The sequence below is a fragment of the Petaurus breviceps genome, unplaced genomic scaffold (genome assembly GCF_028583685.1).
Source record: "Petaurus breviceps papuanus isolate PSGF00001 unplaced genomic scaffold, PetGlider_PUasm1.0 446, whole genome shotgun sequence".
In the NCBI taxonomy this organism is placed as follows: domain Eukaryota; kingdom Metazoa; phylum Chordata; class Mammalia; order Diprotodontia; family Petauridae; genus Petaurus; species Petaurus breviceps.
In genome coordinates, this window is record NW_027186338.1 from 1,025,751 (window position 1) to 1,034,111 (window position 8,361).

At 39.5% G+C, this 8,361-nt stretch overlaps 1 pseudogene; it reads right to left on the bottom strand.

The window, feature by feature from the left end:
- Positions 1-8,118: 8,118 nt before the first annotated feature.
- Positions 8,119-8,361, bottom strand: part of LOC138171488 (zinc finger protein 345-like) — a 21,007-nt pseudogene continuing 20,764 nt past the window's right edge.

Here is an 8,361-nt window from a genome sequence, read left to right on the forward strand (position 1 = left end):
TTCATAGAGCTACATTATCTCATTCTTATTTTCATCACAATGCATATACTCCATGTCAACAATTCCATGTTACTAGGGAACAAGCTAGATAGATCATTAAAAACTGCCCTCAATGTGTTATATATGTTCCTCCTCCAGCTTCCCTTTAGACAAGGGAAGCAGCAAAAATAGAGAACTTAAAGATCAACTGAATTTAGTAGACCTATCTGTATTCTGGTTAGGAGATTATGTTCAAGAAATGGAATTTCACTTGCAACTGTAATGTAATTATAAACATACCTATGTTTGTGTAACTCCATGTATTTGGAATAATGACACTTCTAATGTTCCTTGGGATCAGATTAGGAATGGGCTTAATGGCGTGTTGCATAGTCATAACCTCACTTGGGACATAAATCAGTTGTCCTCTGTCTGAACACATTGCACAAAGTCATAGTTCAGGAATTGATCATGAAAATGTAGCCACTCAGATATTTCACTGGATAAATCAGATCAATCCATTTCCTAATCTTAGCTCCACCAGTTATTCCTATTTGTTCCAGTTGCATGCTTGCTGATAATACTGTGCCTTGCTGCACCTGAGGAGATTCACATGCTCAGCCAGTTTTTATCAGATTTGGGAGCCAAGGTTCTCACTCTTAAAGCTTCTTGTCAAAAAGGGGAGAAGAGCATAGCTTAGCTCGAATTTGATCAGTGAGGCTTTAAAACATAAAAGGTATTTCACAGGGCTACTATTAGGAATCATATCTTTAGTTACTTTAAGTTTAAACTGATTGATACACTTTTGGCTGTGTCTTTATAATCCACAACTCATACTGCCCAGTATGCTGAAGAACTAGCAAAAAAAATTATCTAAGGCACTTCAGATACAGAAAAAAATCAATCGGGACACCCAGACAAAAACTGATTCATCAAAGCAACTCTGTTATTTCTGGTTTCCTTCCCATCACCTATATTTTAATTAAGCAATATTAGATCTTTTGAAGTGCCAAGTGTTCTATTCATGTGAATCCTGAACCTCCATAATCAGACAACCATTCCCCAATTGACAGACATCCTCTAAATTTCCAATTCTTGGCCATCACAAAAAGAACTGCTATACTTTTCTACATGTGGGTCCTTTTCCCATTTTCTTTATGGTCTCTTTGGGATACAGACCTAGTACTGGTATTGCAAGTTTTATAACTCTTTGGTATAATTTCAAATTGCTCTCCCGAATGGTCACATCATTTAACTATTCCACCAACAATGCACTGGTGTGCCAATTTTCCCACATCTTCTCCAACAATTATTATTTTCCTTTTCTGCCATATCTCTGAATATAATAGTTGTGAGATGCTACCTCAGAGTTGTTTCAGTATGCATTTCTCTAATCAGCAGTGATTTGGAACATTTTTTTTCATTTGACTATAGACATCTTTAATTTTTTCTTCTGAAAAAAATCTTTTCATATTCCTTGACCATATCTCATTTAGGGAATGAATTGTATTCTTATAAATTTTACTCAATTCTCTATATCTTTTGGAAAACAGGCCATTATCAGAAGCACTGGCAGTAAAAATTGTTTCTCAGCTTTCTGCTTTCCTTCTAATCTTGGTTACATTTGGCTTTTACAAAATCTTTTAAAACTAATGCAATCAAAATTTTGGATTTCATAATGTTCTCTATCTTTTGTTTGCTCATGAATTCTTCCCTTCTCCACAGATCTGACAGGTAAACTATTCCTTGCTCTCCTGATTTGCTTATGGTATCACCCTTTATGTCTAAAATCATGTACTTATTTCAACCTTATTTTGACTGACTCACCACTCTATTTCTTAGCCAGAACCAAAGAATTTTGATGATTGCCACTGTATAATATAGTTATAAATCTGGTAAGGCTAGGCCACTTTCCTTCACAATATTTTTCAGTAAGATCATTGAGATTCTTAACTATTTGTTCTCACAGATAAATTGTTATTATCTCTGGCTCTATAAATAATTTTTTATTTGATTAATATCATGAAAAAGTAAATTAATTTAGGTACAATTCTCCTTTGTATTATATTATTTCTTTTTTTTTTTAAGCAATTGGGGTTAAGTAACTTGCTCAAGGTTACACGGCCTGTCATTTCTGGGTGTGTGTATTATATTATTTCAACCTATACATAAGCAATTAATGTTTTTCCATTTGTTTAGATCTGACTTTATTTGTGTGAAAAGTGTCTTGCAATTGTATTCATATAGTTCCTCGGTTTGTCTTGGCAGGTACAATCAGTGGAATAGATGAGGTACACAAGACACAGTAGGAGTCACTGACTACTATATTTGTACTATATACAAAAGCTGCTTGAGAAAACTTTGAAACAGTGTTGGTGGAATCTAAGCATAGATGTTTTACCACATATATTGTATATGTTACAATATAATTACCTCTTCACCTAGGGATGGTATCAGAGTGGTCATGGTTGTCCCTTGTGCTAAAAGAGGACCCAAATGACACCACTATGTCAAAATCAAATTACAGTGTACCCAACAGTGGCTGATCAGACCAATATAAGCTCAAAAGCCTCTACAACAGGTTGGGCACTAATAGTCCATATGAACATTTGGACTGGTACATCAATACAGGTCTATGTCAAAGGAGCTGTATCACACACACATTTCTACTATCTCCAGTTCCCTTACCATGTCAGCTTAGCAGTTTCCCCTTATCTTCATGATAAATCATTTGTGCCACGTTCTTAGCCTATCTGCCTATGGGAACAAGGCCTCATACATGTTCCAAACTCCTCTTGCTGTTACTTTGTACAATTTCTTCTCCCTCTACTATCTAGCAGGGCATGGAAGAAAGACTTAGAGGGAAGAAGGTATGCTTCCCCACTCAGGATATACAGTGTGAACCATGGTTACTGGACATATGCTGATGTTTAGGGATGCTGTACTTGTTTCTCACCTCCTTCTTCTGTGCTTAAGCATGCCCATTCATATGGTTTTTCTCCAGTATGAGTTCTCTGATGCCTAGTAAGATGTGCCTTTCTCCCGAAGGCCTTCCCACATACAGTACATTGATAAGGTTTCTCCCCAGTATGAATTATTTGATGTCAAATAAGTTCTATGTGAAAGGCTTCCCACACCCCTTACTTTCAAAAAGAATATTTCCAATATGCATTTGCTGATGCACGTGAAGATGTACCTTTCACGTGAAGGCCTTTCCACATTCACTACATCCATAAGGTTTCTCTCCAGTATGAATTCTCTGATGCACTACAAGATGATCCTTACTCCTGAAGGCCTTTCCACATTCACTACAGTTATAAGATTTCTCTCCAGTTTGAATTTTCTGATGCTATAATAGTAATGAAATTTGAAGAGAGAAAGACAGAGATAAAGACAGAGAGAATTTCTCTCAGTGAGCATATGGAGGCTGGGCTGCTACTGCTGGACTAAGGGCTGAACTGAGAATTGAGAAGAACTCAAACTTGTGGTGGCAGAACTCAGACTTGTGGTGGCAGAACTCAGACTTGTGGTGGAAGAATTTCTTGGAGCAAGCCATGTGGAGAGAGGCCCAGGCTGCAGAAAGTGATTTCGATTTTGAGAAGGAAGTTTATAGTGCTCAAGACTTCTGAGGGCTGCCTGAGAAAGCATGACGGTGGTATCGGCACATTGTCTGTCTGTGACTTTGTTAAGATTTGTCTTCCCAGGAACAGAAACTGTGAAGGACTTGAGGTGGACTGGACACTGTGAGCTTCAGTATGAAGCAGGAACTGCATGGAGAGCTGGACATGGAACTGGGAGCTGTCTGCCTTTTAATCCAGGTGACAGTTTGGTGGATTCAGATAGGAGCTGCCTGCCTCCAGTGAAGATGAAAAGACCTCTCCTTGGGTATTTAAAACTGAGTAGTGACTGATGAAACTGTAACTTACTTGTGACCTGGAGTGGGTGGACCTTTTACTTTCCACTACCCCTTAATAGGGTAGTAATTAGTGACCAAAGAAGTTGTAATTTAATTACACTCCATGCATGGATGGAGGACTTTCACTTTTGTACTTTGTGATTGACTAAATCAATGTGATTTGCATAAAACTCTGTGACCATTCTGGCAAAAACTACGTGGCCATATTAGTGTGAAATTGTTAAGTTGTGAACATTGTGAATGAATGCACTTTGATTTCTGTGAATGTTTTACTCTGATTCGTTAATGGATAAATATTAAAGAGAGAGTTCACTAGAGTATGTAATCAGAACCTTGAAGCTGTTCACAGCAGCAGTCCCCTGGAAAGCTGTTCATGCTAGGATTTACAGATGCACAGTATGATTTCACTTATTCTTGAAGGCCTTTCTACGTTCAGCACATTCATAAGGTTTCTCTCCAGAATAAATTCTCTGATGCTCTCTAAGTTCTTTCTTACTCCTAAAGGCCTTGCCACATTCATTACATTTGTAAGTTTTCTCTCCAGTATGAATTCTCTGATGTACTATAAAATAATCCTTACTAGTAAAGGCCTTTAAAGCACTCAGCACAGCATCAGGGAAAGCTTCCGGGAGGAGGGGGTGCCCCGGAGGATGCCGGGAAGAGGACATGACACTACAGTGAAGGCCGGACCACACTGGGAGTATCTGTTCTGGGACGTCCCCTCCCCTTCCCTCCTCCCCCCTGCACAAGGGAAGAACTGAGGCCTGGAGGGGCAGGACCCGGGTCACGGGATATGACCTGGACTGAAAGAGGATTAGAATCTGTCCCCAGACGATGCTCTGCCTGCTCCTCCTCCAGCCCCTCCCACCCCCGTAAAGTCCCCAGACCCTAGAAGCCCTCTGGTGCTTCCTTCCTCCTTAGTGGATGACCCTCCACTTCGCGGTGAGCTCTGCCATTGCCTCCCTCCCCCCCACCATCCCCTGGCACCCGCACAGCCGACGTCTCACTGGCCTCGATCTGCTCTCGATGCCCGCCCACCCTGCCATACCAACTCAGGAGAGGAAGGGAATCTGCCACCATTAAGAACGGGAAACCAGGAGGAAACTAGTCTCATATTCCCTCCTCTTTCAGCTTAGAAAATGCTCCTGAGGCTTGCAAGGCCTTCTGGCAATGGAAGTCAGGCAGCTGAGGGCCCTTCTGCTCATGCCTATGGCTTGGCCCCTCCCCTGGACAGGACTGCAGTCCCGCCTACCTGCCTGCCCCGCCCATTCCAGCCCTGCCTTCCTTGGAGCTCTCTCTCTCATTTCAGCAGTCAGTCCCAACAGGACTGTGAACCTAGGGAAAGCTTTTAGCAGTGGTAAGGCTAAAAGAGCCTACTAAGGTAGGAGATCAGGGACTAGAAACATTAAGATTAGGACCCAGTCACCTTAACAAGCTGTCAGGAGAAAATGGGACAGGTACTAAGGCAAAGCAGAGACCGAATTTTTTATCTTAGACTGTTAAAAATAGTAAAAGAAAGAGGATTATTAATCACTAGCAGTCAGTTACAAGAATTTTTGGAAGATGTGGTAAAACGTTGTCCCTGGTTTTCAAAGAAAGGGGTGCTAGATTTGGTAAACTGGGAGCCGGCCAGGAGACAGATGAGTGGAGAGTGACTTAACCATTTCCCCATTTCTGCCTTTTTTCTATGAAATATATTGATGTGTTTAACATCAGAAGTGAAAGTGCCAAAGGTGGCTCAAACCATTCAGTGTCATGCAGCTGTCTCTATTAGAAACAGATAAAAAAGAAAAATATCAAGTAAGTCTTACCTGGCCTCCATTATCATCTGGAAAGCCAAGCAACAGTTTAATTTTTTTCAGATCTCCTACCATTCTCTGTGAGCTTTAGGATCCATTCTGTTATTTTCTGTATATATTCTGCTTTGTTTTTGTATGAATGAGTGTGAGAATAATTTGTCATTCTATAAGATCTATAATGCAGCTGTATTTTCTTGAAATGGTCTTTCTCTCCTCCCTCCCCCCCACCTCTTGCCCACCAGAAATCACAGTTGGTGGGAGACAAGTGAGAACAAGAGAGAATTGGTATTTTTATTTTATTATTATGTGATGATAATAGCAAGCCATAGAGTATACAAGAAGTATCAGGATAGAATTTGAAAAACTATTTAGTATAAATTATTTGCATTGAAAAGTGTGAACTTGTTTTAGTTATGTTTTTAAATGAACCTAACTTGCTAAAAAGTTGCAAAAGATTAAAAAGGATTTCTAACATTTGGCTTTTGCACCAGGACAACTTAAAATTTGAGAAAGAAAAATGTTAAATAAAATCCCTTATATACGAGGGACCTAGTAAATCTTTATTGTTTATTACAGCTCCATGGGAATAAAAAATTTAAGTATACTTTGGCTTTGAGCTGCAGTTGGTGAAAATTGTTTAAGATAAAAAGCACTTAAGACTATTTTTTCTCCTGTGGTCAAAGCAAGTAGTCAGTGAAAGATATGAATTCTTTTGTGCTACCTTTATGGGAAATTTAATATTATTTTTCATCAAGAATTAAAACATCTACAGACATTTTTACAAACTAAAGGCTCACCTTAAGAAGATTCTAATATTAATTTAAAGTACTGTGATCAAATTGATTTATCATACCTTTTCTGGCTAAAACACTTTGCAATACCTAAAGAATTCTGCAATCAATTGGAATTTAGATTCTTAGTAATGCTTTAGGGATTTATGTTACTTAAGTACATTTTACACCAACTTAGGATTTTTTTTTAATGAAGTTTTTTTCTTGTTTTATGTTTTTTTGCTTTTTGGATGGGGGAAGGCAGGGCAATTAGGGCCAAGTGACTTGCCCAAGGTCCCAAAGCTAGTGTTAATTGTCTGAGGCTGGATTTGAACGCAGGTCCTGACTCTAGGGGTGGTGCTTTATTCACTGTGCCACCTAGCTAGCCCACCAACTTAGTTTTAATCTCAATTTTTAAAGTTTGTTTTTGCTCCGAAGTATAAACAAAGGTATCATTTTAAATTTAATTTAAGCTAATTTTTTCTCCTGAAAGCTTGATGATCGATTCTCAATCTTAAAACTAGAAATACAGCCTACTACACTGATCCTAATAATTGTAAAGTTATTACTCTATTTCTGCTTATAATACAAAGTTTTCAAGAAAAATACAAAGCATGGGGTGGCTAGGTGGTGCAGTGAATAGAGCACTGGCTCTAAAGTCAGGAGGACCCGAGTTCAAATCCAGCCTCACACGTAACACAAAAACTAGCCATGTGACCTTGGGCAAGCCACTTAACCCCAAATACCCTCCAAAAGGCTAAAAAAAAAAATACCTCTTAGGGGGCGGCTAGGTGGCGCAGTAAATACAGAACTGGCCCTGGAGTCAGGAGGACCCGAGTTCAAATCTGGCCTCAGGCACTTACACACAAAAACTAGCCATGTGACCTTGGGCAAGTCACTTAACCCCATCTACCCTCCAAAAAAAAACCTAAAACAAAATATAAAGCATGACTGTGGTGTCAGTACATTGTCTATCTGTGGCTTTGTTAAGGTTTGTCTTCCCAGGAACAGAAACTGTGAAGGACTTGAGGTGGACTGGACATTGAGCTTCAATATGAAGCAGGAACTGCATGGAGAGCTGGACAAGGAACTGGGAGCTGTCTGCCTTTGAATCCAGGTTACAGTTTGGCAGACTTAGGTAGGAGCTGCCTGCCTCCAGTCAAGAAAAGAACCCTCCTTGGGTATTTAATACTGAGTAGTGACTGATGAAATTGTACCTTACTTGTGACCTGGGGTGAGTGGACCTTGTACTTTCCACTACCCCTTAAGAGGGGACTGCCTAGTGACTGATGAAATTGTAACTTACTTGTGACCTAGGGGTGAGTGGCCCCTGTATTGTCCACTGCCCCTTAAGAAGGTTCTGAGTAGTGACTGACGAAATTATAACTTAACTGCAATACATTGGTGGAGGACTTTGACTTTTGTACTATGTGATTGACTAAATGAATGTTATTTGCTTAAAACTGTGACCATTCTGGTGAAAACTACATGGCCAATTTAGTGTTAAATTTAATTGCAAACATTGCGAATAAATGTACATTGTTTTCTGTGAATGTTTAGCTCTGATTTGTTATTGAATAGAGTTCACTATACTATGTAATCAGAACTTTGAAGCTGTTCACAGCAGCAGTCCTCTGGAAAGCTGCTCGTGCTTAGCTTTACAAATGCAAAGTATGATTTCACTTATTCTTGATGCCGTTTCCACATTCACTACATTCATAAGGTTTCTGTGCAGTGTGAATACTCTGGTGCACAGCAAGCTCTGCCTTACTCCTGAAGGCCTTTCCATGTTAACAACTTTCATAAGGTTTCTCTCCAGTATGAATTCTCTGATGCATATTAAGTAGTTTCTTAATCCTGAAGGCCTTTCCACATTCACTACATTCATAAGGTTTCT